Source organism: Pseudorca crassidens, chromosome 17, assembly GCF_039906515.1.
Source record: "Pseudorca crassidens isolate mPseCra1 chromosome 17, mPseCra1.hap1, whole genome shotgun sequence".
Taxonomy (NCBI): Eukaryota; Metazoa; Chordata; class Mammalia; order Artiodactyla; family Delphinidae; genus Pseudorca; species Pseudorca crassidens.
In genome coordinates, this window is record NC_090312.1 from 77355851 (window position 1) to 77371508 (window position 15658).

The 15658-nt window shown below is 41.4% G+C and overlaps 1 protein-coding gene across 1 annotated transcript in view; it reads right to left on the reverse strand.

Moving 5' to 3' along the window:
• Positions 1-15658, reverse strand: part of CLVS1 (clavesin 1) — a 212037-nt gene that overhangs the window by 141632 nt on the left and 54747 nt on the right. The window contains exon 3 of the mRNA XM_067712250.1: positions 1396-2972. The gene's annotated coding sequence lies outside the window, so the exon portion shown is untranslated. The remainder of the gene's footprint in view (positions 1-1395; positions 2973-15658) is intronic.

Here is a 15658-nt window from a genome sequence, read left to right on the forward strand (position 1 = left end):
GATGTTGATTTTATGAAAAACAATTTGCTAAAAACTCCAGCATTTTGCTGTCTGGTAACAATTGATTAAATGAGTACCCACGAAAAGGTTTTTATTTATGACAGGCTCGGGCACTTATTTTCTGAGGTTTGTTAGCTCTTATAAACAGATGATCCTGGCTAAATCAAAGGGGTGCTATGACTTGTGTTTGTACCCTCAAGATATTTGAAGACCCTAACTTCCTTTCAGCTGAGATAGAAAATCTTAGCACTCTAAAAGCAGAACCTGGTAGAACACAGTTACATAAAATGCCTTTTCCATTTTTCCCCCCTCTATTACCCTTTACTATTATAGGAAAATGGTGTTATCGCCTGATTACTGAGAAAGCACACAGAAATCTCGCCTTCCAAATCCGAGTCAGTCCTTGACTAGGATGAACAAAGCCAGGCCATCTGCTCTGAATATCATTACTACTTTGGCCATTTGGGCAAGGGATCTATCTTCTCTGCTTCAAAGAGAGGTTTTAGATTGGAAAATTGAAATCAAATAAGTAGACAGGAAGAGACATTTGGACAAATAACACTTTCCAAAGAGAGCCCTATTTGTTAGGTTCTTATCGTCATGATCATTTTAATTTTCATTCTGGACACAGAGTTAACCTTTGGGGTCTCCATTTTACAAAACATTTCAGTAAAAAACTTAATTCCAGAGTTTCTGCAATAAACGCTTAGGAAGGAAAACCAGCATGTGGGTGAATATGAGTCATCAGTCACCCCCCCTCCGCCGCTTCCTGGTGATTCTCCACTGGAAAACCAGAAACATGGATTGAGTTTATACAGCTATTTCACCGGAATAATACTATACCGCAGGCCATGTTAATTTCCTGAACTAAACAGTCCCTAATCTGCTGAAAGGCAGCTGGCTAACTGCTGGTGTCTGGCAAGTGCCCCATCTGTCCCCCTGCCCAGGGTCTCTCTCTACTGTCTTCACTTTCCCGTTCTCTCAAGCAGGCGTCTCTCTTTGTTTTCAGGGGTGTAGTCCACCTGAACTTTCCTTTCTATGCCTGAAAACTTGGGCTCTTTTCCTCTATCCTGCGGACCTGCGGCTTTGTCTAAGTGACAAGGCACAGTTGTGTTGACTGTAGTTACGACGCTGGTGATGGTGGAGATCATGACGGTGATGGTGGAGATGGGGGGCTGATGGTGTAAGGAGCGCAGGCTGAGCGGGCGCCGGGGGGGAGGATGAACCACGGAGGCGGTGGAGAGTGGGGTGCGAGAGGGATGGAGTGAGCAGGGATTGCAGATGGGAGCTGTCCACGCACCGAAGTGCTGAAACGCCGCAGCCATGGCATCACAAGAGCGGAGAAAGGCGGGGAGGCGCTGCAAATATAGAAGGGAGAAAAAAGGCAACAAATACCTTCACACGGCCGCCCAGCCTTGCTTTGGGAATGTGTTTCTGCAGGTGTCCTCGTTGCTGAGCTGAGTGGGTGAGATCCCCTATTCTGGCAGGTTCGGGCTCAGATTTCTCTAGAAAGCTGTGAATGAGAGCCCTGGCTCTTAGGGGCTGTGATTTTGGTAGGAGGCGTGTGCGCCCGAGACTCTGTCCTTCTATATGGAGCCTGGCTTTCCCCTGGGTCCTAAATGCCTCCGCAACGTTGGGTTTCCTCGGTTCCGTCAAGACAATACTAAGAATTATTGTAATTTTGTAACATCTGGGACAAAAAGTATTTACTTACCATTACCCCCCGACAGACACATTTTAAAAAGAAAACCTTTTAAACAGATTAATGCAAGCGCTGAAACAAGACTCGTGTGTGTGTGTGTGTGTGTGTGTGTGTGTGTGTGTGTGTGTAAATTTAACAGATGAGAAAGTATTACAAAGCTATAGGGGAAAGGATGGGATTATTTCATTAACAAATGGTGGTAAGAAAATGAACGATTTGGAAAAGGCTCAAATTAAAGCCCCATCGTACCAAATTAATTCCACCTAGATTAAAGAGCTAAATAAGAAAGTAAAATAAAATTTAGAAAAACAACTAGAAGAACATAAGAAATATGGTTACTGATTTCAGCATAGGGAAGGCTTTCTAAGCACCAGAGGGATAGAAGCAATCATAAAGAAAAAAGGGCAATAAGTGTGAGTGCATAAGAATACTTCTGAATGTAAAAGTGTCGTTAACAATGTAAATATCAATGACCACTTGGAAAAAATTGCAACAAATATATGATTCATACATAGAATATCTCATATATCAAAAGAAATACACTATCAGCCCAAGGGGAGAAAAAAAGGACAAGCACATGACAAAGAATTCACTAAAGAAAGGTGAATGCGTTATAAACCTATTTTTTTTTAATCAACCTCTCCTGTAAAGAGATATGTAATTTAAAATAGTGGATTTTGGCTGACGGTTTAAATCTACTTAATATCTCATGTTGTTGAGATAACGGTGAGGAAGTGTAACCTTTCTATAAATCTATTTTGCAACATACATTGAGTCATAATATACATACATTTAGACCCAATAATTCCACTTTATGCACCTTATCCTGGGGATATAATCAAATATGCAGATAAGGATTTATGTACATAAATTTAATTTATAGGACCATAGAAACTGTCAAAAATAATGAAAGAATCACATTTTTGTATATAGCCTATAATATTTGCAGCTATTAAAAACATATTTTTGAAGACTACTATAGACAAAGAAACATGCTCACAAAATGGTAAGTGAAGAAAAAGCAAGATAGCAGATACAGTACCCCCATTATAAAGTTTTCACATTTACTAATAAAAAAAGAAACATTAAATATTTTAATGCAGTCTTTTTATCATATATTTCACACAGCCTTTACAATTGTCAGAATTCTTCCAACGCTGACATAGCATTATGTGTTTATTTACTTATCTGTATATTATCTCTCCAATAGAATGTAAGCGCCACGTGGTAGAAAATTTGTCTCTTCTGTTCAGGACTGCTTCCCAATCACCTAGAAGAATGCCTGAATGTCATAGAAGTTCAATAAATATTTGAGAAATAGAAAAATGAATGAATGAATGAATGAATGACATAACCCCCCCACATACCGATATTTTTTAAAACATTTTATAAAGCTATGAATTTCATATAAAAAGTTATCCAAAAAGGTATAGTACACCAAAACGACGTGAGGTTGCCACTGAGTTTCGATCACATATCAGCTTCAAGGGACATCTTCAAAAGTATAACTAATCATGGACGTGACTTGCAAAGTAGCACTAAATGGGAACTTTTTAGGAGAGAAAAGTTTTCTCTAATAATTTGCAGTCTAATACTGTTCACTTCTTCTTGATCATGACCCCTTTAAAAGCTTTGTAGACTTCCCTTTCTTCTCAGATGTTAATGTTAATTATTCTGCTTCTCTTCCTCCTTTCATCAATTTTATAACCACTAATAGAAATATAAACCAAGACCAAGACATAAGTGTTTCATTAGCCTATGATATAAGAAGACTTTTTCAAAGTTTCAAATGAATTTGGCTACCTTTGCTCAGCCTCTGTTCTCTTTCAGTCTTTTTTTCCACTGTCCATTGTGACTTTTGAATGACATCAGTGATAATCTAGCCAAGTTGTATTTGTAGAAACAAAAATCATATATGTGTGTGTGTGGTGTGTGTACTCTCCTTCCCGAGAAATCTTTATAGAAGAAAACTCTCCCCACTTGTATGAGGCTGAGACATAAACCCAGAGTGTTCCTGCCTGATGGAGTGATAGGACCTACAGAGATGGGTAGAGTAACCACGAAAGCTACTGGCTGCCAGTATATAGTCTTATATTCTGAAAGTTTTAAAAAACAGTTTTAAAATTTACTTGCACTGATCAGAGTGAAAAAAAATAGTTGTTTTTTAAAAAACCTCACTTTTATTTATGATTAGAACAGGTATATTCACTATATTACAAGATTTACTTCTTCCCAAAGTGCCAGTGAAAGTATACCATTTCACTTTGTATTTAAGGATATTATCCTTGTATTGTTTATCATAATACCATTCTACACTGCTTAAAATTTCTGTGTAAGAAGAACTGCCCTTTACCGAGTAGATGTGTCTTCACTGTGTTGGATCTTTTTGTTTCCAGGATCCAGATTATCTTTGCTCAGAGCCTTTGCTTGATAACTGTTAACCAGAGGCTTCTGTGATGGGTTTCTTTTCTTTCCTCACCCTGATTGATATTGTTCTGATACTTGGCACACTCTACTTACCCTCCATTTCAGCTTCTTGTATTTCTCAGCTGCCTACATATTTGTTTGCAGGGTTCCTCCATATCTCATTTGTGTATAAGCAGCTAATGCCAAGGGTTCAAGTGTAGTGTGCTCATCTGCTCACAAGCATCTTTCCTGGTCCCTGACCTCGTGCCTGACATTCCTAAGTTAGTTAACTCATTTCTGTACTGCCTTAAAGGACCCTGTTAATGTTGGATTTGCTGTGGTCTAGGTTCGGTTAATGGGAAGGTGCTTTCTGTGGTTGGCTAGTGACCGATGAACGTTGTATCCAGGTGGGAGTGCACTAAAGTCTTAAGAGTCCAGGCAGATGGGATAATACCCAGAGAAATCTTGATATTTATAAGAGGGATGTTAGGATGATATTACAATGGTAAAATAGCACATTTCTAGACAATTGGATGTTTAAGGACTGGGCAATGTATAAAGACTAAGGTCAAATTGCAAAAGTAAAAATATTTTACTTAGCCATAAGGATAATTCATTCTCCTTATGTATGTTTTGTAATGTACCTCTCAATTTATTTATTTATTTATTTTTATATATTTATTTATTTATTTATGGCTGCACTGGGTCTTCGTTGCAGCACACGGGTTTTCTCTAGTTGCGGCGAGCAGGGGCTACTCTTCGTTTTGGTGCGCGGGCATCTCATTGCGGTGGCTTCTCTTGTTGCAGAGCACGGGCTCTAGGCACACGGGCTTCAGTAGTTGTGGCTCGAAGGCTCTAGAGCGCAGGCTCAGTAGTTGTGGTGCACTGGCTTCGTTGCTCCGCGGCATGTAGGATCTTCCCAGACCAGGGCTTGAACCCATGTCTCCTGCATTGGCAGGTGGATACTTAACCACTGCGCCACCAGGGAAGCCCTCAATTTATTATTATAAGAGATTGTCACTGATATTTTTACTATCTAATATGCATGCCCATGTTGAAGTTTTAGAGTTTGTATTAGTCTGGATAGGCTAGGTAATGCTGAAAGAACAAATTAACTCTACACTGCCAGTGGCTTCCCACAGCAGTGTCTTCTTCCTTGTTTATACTTGTTTGGGGGCTGGGGGGAAGAGGAGCTGTGTTCCATCTAGTCACCTAAGGGCCAGGTGAGAAATTGGCACAGCAGGGAAGAACAATGCATGGAGAACTTAGACCTGCTTGAAAGTAACACACATCTTTTCTGCTCACAGCCCATTGGCCAGAACAAGTCACGTGGCCCTGCCTATATAAAAGGGAGCTGGGAAATGTGTACAAGCACAGGGATATTTGATGAGCAGTCAATATTTATACAACAGTCTACCCTTGTGGTTACCAAAAATGTCTTAACACACATAGAACATACTCAACCCATCCCCAAAGATTAATTTATTCACTACATCTAGCTCCAAGTTTCAGATCTCTAGGTTTTAAGGAGTTGTCTTATCCAGATGTGATCCTCTGTCCTAAAGATGTATTAAAATGCAAATAATTTGCAACCCATCTGCCAACATACCCAACATGTAACAGTAAGAGAGGGACAGGGTAACCACAGCAAACACTCCCGTTTAGAAGGGGAAGGATGGGAGGATACCTGGCAGTCACTGAGCCCAGTAATTCTGAAATCACACTGAACGGGTGCGGCCAAGACCTCCTACACTGGGGGTTAGAGGGTTTTTTTGATTAGAGTCTTACTCTGGTCTCTGGGAAAAGCTTCTTATTCCTTTGTTCTCTGTGACGCCTGGCACCACATCTGAAAGATTGCTGTTTTTTCCATTATACACCTTGGCCGCATCCAAAATGGGAATTACAGAATATGCCCTTAGTTGAAATTGAATTTCCAATTTTAGTTTCAATTTCTATTTCACTTGGGTCACAGCAAACATCCAGTTCTTTGAGTAGCAGTATGCGCTCAAGAAACCACACGACCACATAGTTAAACATTTATAAATTCCAGCCTTTATTTCCTCCAAAGTCTAAATGAGTAAGCAAGCTAAAAAGGTGGTAAAGTGGTTTACAAACTGTGTCTCTGAATTGGTCAGTTTTTCTCTGTCTTGACCACTACCAGATATCTTCTGCTTGTTGTCATTTCAAGGGTTCTTGGAGAGATTCAGGGAACCAATGTCACAGGTTGCTCCATCACTGCTGTGGCAGGTTGGGTGTATCTTCCAACTGGGACCTGGACGGTATCGATATACCTCACATTCCATTGATTCAAGGTTACAACATTCAGTGTTGCATCCTTAAACTGGAGTGTTCATAGATCATTGTATTCTAATCTGTCCTGGGCAAGGTGACCATATGCTCATCAAAGTATCCCATTTCCTTTGGAGTGACGTGGGAAAACTTAAGATCAAATTAAGTTCACATCTAGTCAATTTTGCATGTAAGGCAGGTGTGAGCAAGTGGTTACAAACAAGATGAGGCATCCTTTACAGTATTTTGGAAGATATATACTTCAATCTCCTTAGGGGATACAGTTTTTCAGACCATTACCTTCCATAGGGGTATGAGGGGGGCACACAAGTTATTTCAGTTCTCTAAGGCTCATGAATTTTTTATTCCAAGTTCATAGGTTTTTTGAAAGTATCATTCTCTGAATACTTTAGAGGTGCATTGTCTGTCTGGCTTAATCGGTTTCATATTATAATATCCACAGTATAGTTCTTTGGAGACATAGACTTCAGAGCTGCTATATTTATTTGCTTTTTTACTCCCTCAATACATTTTTTACCTCTCAGTATATTTGAGCCTCTCTGGAGTAGTAAGTGGTAAAGCCAGATCCTTTATCTGATCTTTTTCGGGAAAAAGTCTAAACCATTGAGAGGTTTTAAGTAACCACGAAGTAACATCCTTAATCTTATTCTTGCCAAAAATATCTGTTTTAATGGACTTTTCCTCAAGTTCTTTCTTAATTTTAACTCTTTCTTTGGGAGTAAAAATCAATCAGCTATTTCAACATGGTAAAGTGTTGGATTTCTAGAAGTCTCTATTTCCTTGTATTTCTACTTATAAAACCAGTCATCCTTTTCTTTCTCTCTTTACTATCTTGTAAAACACAACAAATAATAACCAAGACATTCTACCACACTTTGTTTTTCACTCACTTTCCCCTAGAAATTTGAGTTCTTTAAATATGCAAACTTACTAAGTTATTGCAGGTGACAGTTTTGCCAAATGTTTTACCACTGCATAACACGGACTATGTTCCTTACCTTTGATATCAGACTCCTAACCACATATTGCCAACCATTAAGTCAACACTACACAATTTATTTTTTAATACAGCACTTCACTTCCAGGAGATGGTAGGCTATGCTTCAGTGATAAGTAAATCCAAAGATCTGAGTCTTCACACAACAAAAGCTTATTTCTCATGCTGGAGGCTCAGGGCTGGTTGACAGGCAGACGGGATGCAGGGGAGATTGAAGGGCTCTGCTCCTCAAAGTCAGACTTAGGGAAGTCCCATCATCTGGAAAGCCATCATGACAGGAAGAACGAGTCCATGAGAATTCACATTTACTCTTCCTGCTCTGACCTAGAAGTGACATGTATCATTTCTACTCATAGCCCATGGACCAGAATAAGTTGTCTGCTCCTACTTGAATGCATGGAGCTGGGAACACGGGAGAGAGTAGTTGATGTGCAGTAGGATTTAATAGGGAAGTGCAAACCTAAGCTCATGTCCATGCTTGAGAGACTAAAAACAAAGACCTAACAAGGCACCATTATACTCTGATACTCATCGGAGGGAATCATCACGCAGGATCAAACAGTAGGAAGTGCTCGAGGTTGGACATTCTTGACAGAAAGAGTAAAGTCATTCAACCTGTAGAGAATGTCTACTATGTTTCAAACAAGGAAGCATAACCACTGCTATCAGAATTATTACTTTCTATGACTGGAACACAAAAGAACTCAGTAATCAACATCAGTGTGATTGAAGAAAGAGCATGAGATTTGGAGTTCAAAGGCTTTGGTTCAAGTCTCTGCTTCTTACTAGCTGTGGGATCTCAGGCGAATTACTATAGTAAACACAGGTTTTCTGTCTGGACTATATACCTTTGTAGAAACTCCTCTTCCCCCACTATCTGAAATTCCTGTCCAGACCATGACGTGGGCAGACACGTGACAATTTGATTAATTGTTGCTGTAGAGTGCCACAATGGGTAAACAAAGTAGGAGGAAATGAAGCCCGTGAGAGTTTGAAAACCTCTGGAGAGTATATCATTTTGTGGCGTCGCTGGCAGCAGATCTCCTGCCCCCGCCCCCCCGCCCCTCTTCCCGTTCGCCCTCAACAATGTTTTAGATCCTCTTCATCCTTCCAAGCCCGTCTCTTCCACAAAGCTTCGCCGGAGACCGGGCTCCCGCCATTGCCGCGCGCTGGGTGGACGGGGCCATGACTCTGGTTGTAGCCCTTTTAAGTACTGGGAAGACTCAGAGAAGAAAGGTCTAACCTGAGAGGCAGTATCTTGAGGCCATTTATTGTCTTCCAGAGGGAAAGGAGCTCAAGCAGGAAAGTCACAGTTTGGTGACTTCAGACTGTCTCAGGACTGTCTGCTCCTTGGGGTCAAAATGGATGTCGAATTCATCTTTGTTTCCCAAGGCACCTGGCACAGGCAGAAGTCATCCAGAGAGTCATGAGGACACTCAGGCAGCCTCTGGAGAGGCCCGTGTGGGAAGAAACTGAGGCCTCCCATGAGCTACAAGCACCACCTTCCCAGCCTGTGACTGCACCACCTTGGAAGCAGATCTTCCAGCTCCAGTCACTTCTGATGACTGTGGCCCTGGTGACATCTCGGCCGTAGCCTCATGGGACGCCCTGGGCCAGAATCACCCGGCTGAGCAGTTCCCAGATTAATGAACTGCACAAACAATATCATGATGGTTGTGGAGTTTCTGGTGCATAAGAATGGCCTGGGGACTTTCCTGGTGGCACAGTGGTTAAGAATCAGCCTGCCGGTGTAGGGGACACGGGTTCGAGCCCTGGTCCAGGAAGATCCCACATGCCTTGGAGCAACTAAGCCCGTGCGCCACAAGTACTGAGCCTGCGCTCTAGAGCCCGCGAGCCACAACTACTGAAGCCTACATGCCTAGAGCCCATGCTCCGCAACAAGAGAAGTCACCGCAATGAGAAGCCCGCACACCTCAATGAAGAGTAGCCCCCACTCGCCACAACTAGAGAAAGCCCGTATGCAGCAACGAAGACCCAACACAGCCAAAAATATAAATTAATTAATTAATTTTTTTTAAAAAAAGAATGGCCTGGAATAGAGTGGCATCTATATTAATGCTTTCTGCAGATGCTTGCATCCGTGTCATCAGAGCCTCCTTGCCTTCATGGGGCTCCGGTTGTAATATATGTTGTCCATGTTGCCACAAAGCAGCCTAAAGCTTCCCATGACTTTACACCAGCATATGAGGCTGAGAATGTTTGGAAATGTGCCCAGGGTGCCAGCTATGACAGCAGAGTAGAAAGAGGATCCCTGGATTTCACAGGCAGACGCACCAGACTTGCTGCTGCGCCCTTTTCTCAAGCTTACCACTGCGTGTGGACTGCGTTTGAATCCTTTTCTGAGGATGACACTGCCAATCCCGTGTGCACTACAGATGCGGGAATCGTATTCAAGGACTGTTAGTTGGACTGTGTTTTATATTGGTTTCACTGACCATATCCCATCAGACGATGGTGCCAATTTTAAAGCAGAAAGTACCCTGCTGTAGGGAACTTCACATGACGTTCCATGGACCACTCACTCCCTGAGTCACACCGGGGAGTTAGTCAGGTGTCACTGAAAGATGGCTTGGATTCGCAAAGAAAAAGCGTAAAAAGCAATGGAGAGTCGGTGCTCAGCTTCTAGTGGAGGTCATGGTTAAGTCTGTCAGGCTGGGCTGTAAGGTGGCATTTCCCCAGCAAGTACCTCTCATTTAAGTAGAATGTTTAATTATGAGATTGAGGAAAGGAGGAGGAGATCCAGATTCAGAATTCAGAAGGAAATGACTACTGGGCTGGTAACTCCTTCTGTATTAGTCAGGGTTCTCCAGAGAAACATTACCAATAGTTATACATGTATATACACACATACATACTTACATCTGTATCTGTATCTATATATCTATCTCTGTCTCCATCTCTATACGTATACTTCGCGGCCTTTGGCTGAGCAGGAGTGGGGGCAATGCACGTCCACACCCCTCCTACTTCACCACTGCCGGAGCCCTTGACCTCAGTCCCTGACAATGGCACTCTTTGTCCGGGGTGGTGTAACCAACTGCTGCTCTGGGGATGGAAATGTCACGCTTGCGCATGTTTTCTGTGTGTGTCTGCATGTTGAAATTGGGCAAATAAATGCTCACTCCAAACTAGTGGTGTATTTCTCGAACTTTTATACTATTTTTGTGATACTTAAGTATTTGCTGTAATTCTAAATAAAAATTTATATTTAAGAAAAAAAAGAAAACCTATGGCAAGAGAGTCCTGTGGGTCGCATTTCCTGTTCCAAGGTTTTGATTCCCAAAACTCTTCCCTCAACTGTTTGAGACACATGAACTAGCCCATCAAGTTCATTTGAATGGAATTTGAATTTTCATCTTTGCTATTAAGTAGTTCTGGTTAATCCTACTGATTTCTTTGAAAGAGTTTGAGGAGACCTTACTACTCAGACCATAATTTCTCTATGAAACCTGGTCCTATGAGAAATGTCTGCTTCCCTGAAAATTGGCCCCCGTAGTGAATGCCCAACCTTAGGAGGAGAAAATAAGAAGTACTAGTGAGTTTAACTGGCATTACCCATACTAGGATTTGCCTATGAGACTTCTTACCATTTAGCCAGATTACTTTGGGGAATCCCAAACTTCTCCACACACGTCTCCTCTTTGTTAGGGCAAAAATAAGCAGTTGAGTATTAGAAATTATACAGCTTAATCCCCACCAAACCTCTGCAAAATGTAAGTGTCTTTTAGAGAGAGGTTATTCATTGTGTCATAATAACTATGAGTTAGTGTCTTTCACATTGCAAGGAATAGATCCACACTTCATTTACTTCATCAGGTGGGAGCTTATTATAAGTATACACAGTTTATAATAATAATAATAATAGCTAAAATTTATTAAGCTTTTACTATATATAAGCAATACAGTAAGGAGTTTACAAGCAATATGTCACTGAATCCTCATAGCAATCCCATGACGGGGGTACTTTATTGCCCTCTTTTTACCAGGGAAACTGAGTCACAGAGAGTTTAAGTACATGGTTGAATTATTTGGGCAGCTGGGGGCATAATCCATGTCTGTTCCCAAGCCCAATGCTCTTAACCACTCTTCTATGGTACTATGTGAATCCCACAAGAATTGGGGGATGGGGCCTCTTGGAGAACTAAAAAGTGTCATATCTCAGCATCGCCCTTGTGGTCTCTTAGGCGGCTTCTCTCTTGGCTTCTCCATCCACTCCCTCTGCTTCTACCAGTTGCTTCTTTCTCTCTTCTCCTTTTTATCTCATGACTTCTGCTACTTACACTTTATGCCTACTGAGATTTTCTCTGTGTGTTGCATTCAAGCTTTCATAGAACCACAATCTGACTGGCTTATTTAGTCATTATCAATTGAGGAGTGTCCTCTCAGGTAAAACTCTTTCATAGGCAGCATGATAAGCTGTCCCATTGCTAGCCGCCTTTTGCTCAGGACCAGCCCTGTTCTAATTGGTTGTGGCCAGGGTGATAGCGGGGTGACATAATTGTAATGGAACACACATAGATACTCTTCTCAAAGGAGAACATGAAAGGTGTTCAGAACTTCATGGCTTATTAGTTATTTGTTGCTACACGTTCGTGTACATCTTTGCAAGTTTTAATAACTAAAAAATAGGCAAACCAGTCACTTATTTGGCAAGTTTCTCAGGGTTTGAGATGTAGGATCAGTATGTTTTTAGGAGTGGAATACCATAAATGTCTGGAGTCAGGAGAGCAGGTGGGAATTACAGGGGATCAGCGGATGCCTTGGAGAGACAGGATGCAGCAAGAGGACCTTGAATATCCAGTGGGATGGGGTTGGAAGTATGGCAGACACGCAGAAAGGGATGAACCAGTAAATGGAAGGACACCCTTGCATTAGTCTGCTGGGGCTAATAACAGGGTATCCCAGACTGGGTAGCTTAAACAACAGACATTCATTGTCCCACAGTTCTGGAGGCTGGAAGTCTGAGATCAAGATGTCTGCAGGGTTGGTTTCTGGTGAGGCCTCTCTCCTTGGCTGCAGACAACTGCCTTCTCGCTACTTCCATGCACATTTGTAGTCTCTTTCTCTTCTTATAAGGACCCCAGTCCTACCAGATTAGAACCCTATCCTTATGACCTCATTTAACGCTATCTCCATGAAGGCTCTATCTTCAGTACAATCATAGGCGGGTAGAGCTTCAACATATGAATTTAGGGGGAGATACAGTTCGGTTGGTAACACCCCCAAACTCTTCCCCTTTCCCTTTGGGTCATGACCAGCCCTGCACTCACCCTACTCATTCTTACACAGTCCAACAATTCATGCCTTATTTCAGGAGTGAAGGAAGAACCACATTTCTTTGATGTTTTCTAGAAATTTTTTGTAACGATGCTGTTTATTCTGCTCAAGAGAAAGAAACTGTTTAGAATAAATGGACAAATCCAAGTCTCTGGGTTTAGTCTGGGGAGCCTTTCTAGTTGTCTCCAAGACTGAAAAGCACATGCATGTCTCAAGCGAGGTTTAATGAAAGAAGACTGAAATGTACATGTGCATGTTGGTCATAAATAACTGCTTATGAGGCAAGAGTATTTTAAAGTATGTGATAAAAATTACTCCAGAACCTCTATTTTTTGAACTCTTATATTTGCAAATAAGGGGCTTTGTTGCCATTAGTGAAGGTGCAGGGAAATTCATCCCTCGTGTCTTTAAGAAATACCTTTTAAAGTATTTTTACTTTAAAATATGTGATATCCATTAATGCAGATATTTAGTGATCTTACTATGTTCATTTATTTTTGTTTCTATTTCAATATAAAACATTTTAATATAAAACTCATGATAAAATAGCTCTTCAATACCAAAAGTCAACAATATGATTTTTTTAATTGGATTCAGCAGAAACTGGATATCATTTTGAATTCCAAAAGAAAAATTCTAATACAAGGGATAAACTTAAGCAAGTGTGTATTTAATTGGGTTCGTTATTTATTTAGCATATTGAAACTATCCATTTAATTTAAAAATTAATCCTTTTGCCCCATGCTTTGAATAAGATGATTAATAATATGTACAGAAAATATTTAAGTATGTTGACTTCTTATCCTATTTAAAATAAGATATTTAAAATTCACTTTTGTCTTCTATTCATGTAATTTTATGCCTTCATGACAAATACTATCATGCTAGATGAGGCTTCATTTCTTCTAATAAAAATTAAGCAATTTCAAAGTTATTAGTATTATTTCTGAAATTCACAGTAACCTTACCAAAAATTTTATTGAGACTCAGAAAGTGGGTTAAGTATCTACTGGGTTCTAAACTCACTGTGTTTAACATATATATTATAGACACATATCATAAATAAATAATCAGCCAACCAAACATTCAACTTACATATGTATATCTTATTGGACTGATATTTCAAATTTATATCCTTGTGATACAGTTACAGTTTACATCCTTCCAGTTCCTCAAGGGTTTCAGTGGATATCTTAGAGTTATGGTTTGGGAAATTAGTGCTACAAATCGGCTCTAAATGGATTCCAGCCACCGTGAGTTCCCCTTTCTGCAAAATTGGAATAGCTGCGGAATGATTTCTGCAGATCTTTTCAGCAACCACAAGAGTTTGGTTTCTAAATTTGCAAGTCATTCTTTGGGAAGACCATAAGGAAAAAGAGAACTGGTCCTTGAGAATAGGAAAGAAGCAAAGGGAAAGGTAGAAAGGAGCAGAGTTTTTGCATGAAGACTTGGGAGAAATGAGGAAACTAAGGCACATCTGGGCCAAAAGCTGGAGGTGGGCTGCAGAAGAGGAGATGGCTTTGAATAAGAAGTCCTGTGGGCAGAGCTGTGTTGTAAGAAGGAAGGAGATTGGGGTTAGGAAACACAATTCAGGTTTTTTAAGCCCCCCTTTTCTTCATCCCAAATGTAACCTATATGACCTGCATCACAAATTCTAAATGTAATAGGGTCACCAGTCTCCTATGTTACTTAAATATGTCTCCCCAAACCTTGCCAGCAGGAAGTCCCCGCTTCCCCCAGGTTAACCCAGTCCGAAGGGATGGTGCTGGCCCCGGCCCACCCCACCCCAAGAGTTACGGTGCAGTTTGATTGGCCGCCCGGGCGTGTTTCTCACAGCCATATTCTATCTCTGGGAACCAGTTCCTACACCAGTGGTGCAAGTCCTGTCAGGGAGGGTGCCTGACCATCACTGTGGCCTCTGTCCCAAGCAGGGCTGCCTGTGCTCCACTGCGCAGCACCGGCCTGACCCACAGGCCCCAGGAGCATGGGATTAGGCTGGAGACAAGCACCCTTGTGGTCCAGGGAAAAGGCACCTTTAGCGATTCCAAGATGATCTCCTCTTCTGAGGGAGACCCTCTAAGTCATTCCAAGGGGCCCAGTCCTAAGCTTGTGGGAGTTGGAGGAGGGAAGTTGCCTTCAGTAATTTCAAGGCTCCTGCATATATGTATATGCGTGTATATGCATAGATGCATAGGTAGGTAGGTAGAGCTAGAGATAAATATGTACATATGTAAAATCTCTGATGACATCCAGCACCACATATGACCAAAGGAGTCTGCGGTACTCACACTACCAGAGAACTTGGAAAGTTGTGTCCAACACTTCTGGGTTATAAAGCAGAGACATTTTGAACATCTGCTTTGAAGACAGGACATACAAAAAAAATGTTCACAAAAAGAAGACAAGTTTACAAGGACCTTTTTGAAATCGTAGTGGAGGTTGAGCCTAAATGTCTTCTAGGAACCCAAGACTGGGTTAGTGCAACAGTCCACGTGATTGCTATTTAGTAAGTGTACAATGACACAGTCTTTGCTTACTGGGTTGTCTTTATTGGTTTGTTCAGTGGACATAAGAAGATTCATGAGAGACGAGGCCATTTGTTTTTGCACACCACTGTGTCGATCAATAAATACTTGTTGGATAAATGAGTTTACCTAAGACCTTGTAAATTCCCTCTAATTCCCCGTAAGAGCTTGATTCCCGCCACATGGAGCTGTTGTGAAGAACAAATGAAGCAATATATGTAAAGCACATAGCAGGAGCTAACATTTATGGGAGCTGAAAGTGAGAATCAAATAAAAGAAGAGGCATCCCCCCACCCATAGATCACCCCCTTGTACATACACCCTGGGCTGGGTTCTGTATCATGAGGGGCCTCATGGACACATATGTGGGTATCCCACACAGCAAAGCTCGTCCAGCCTCACCCCGCGACCAACAGCACG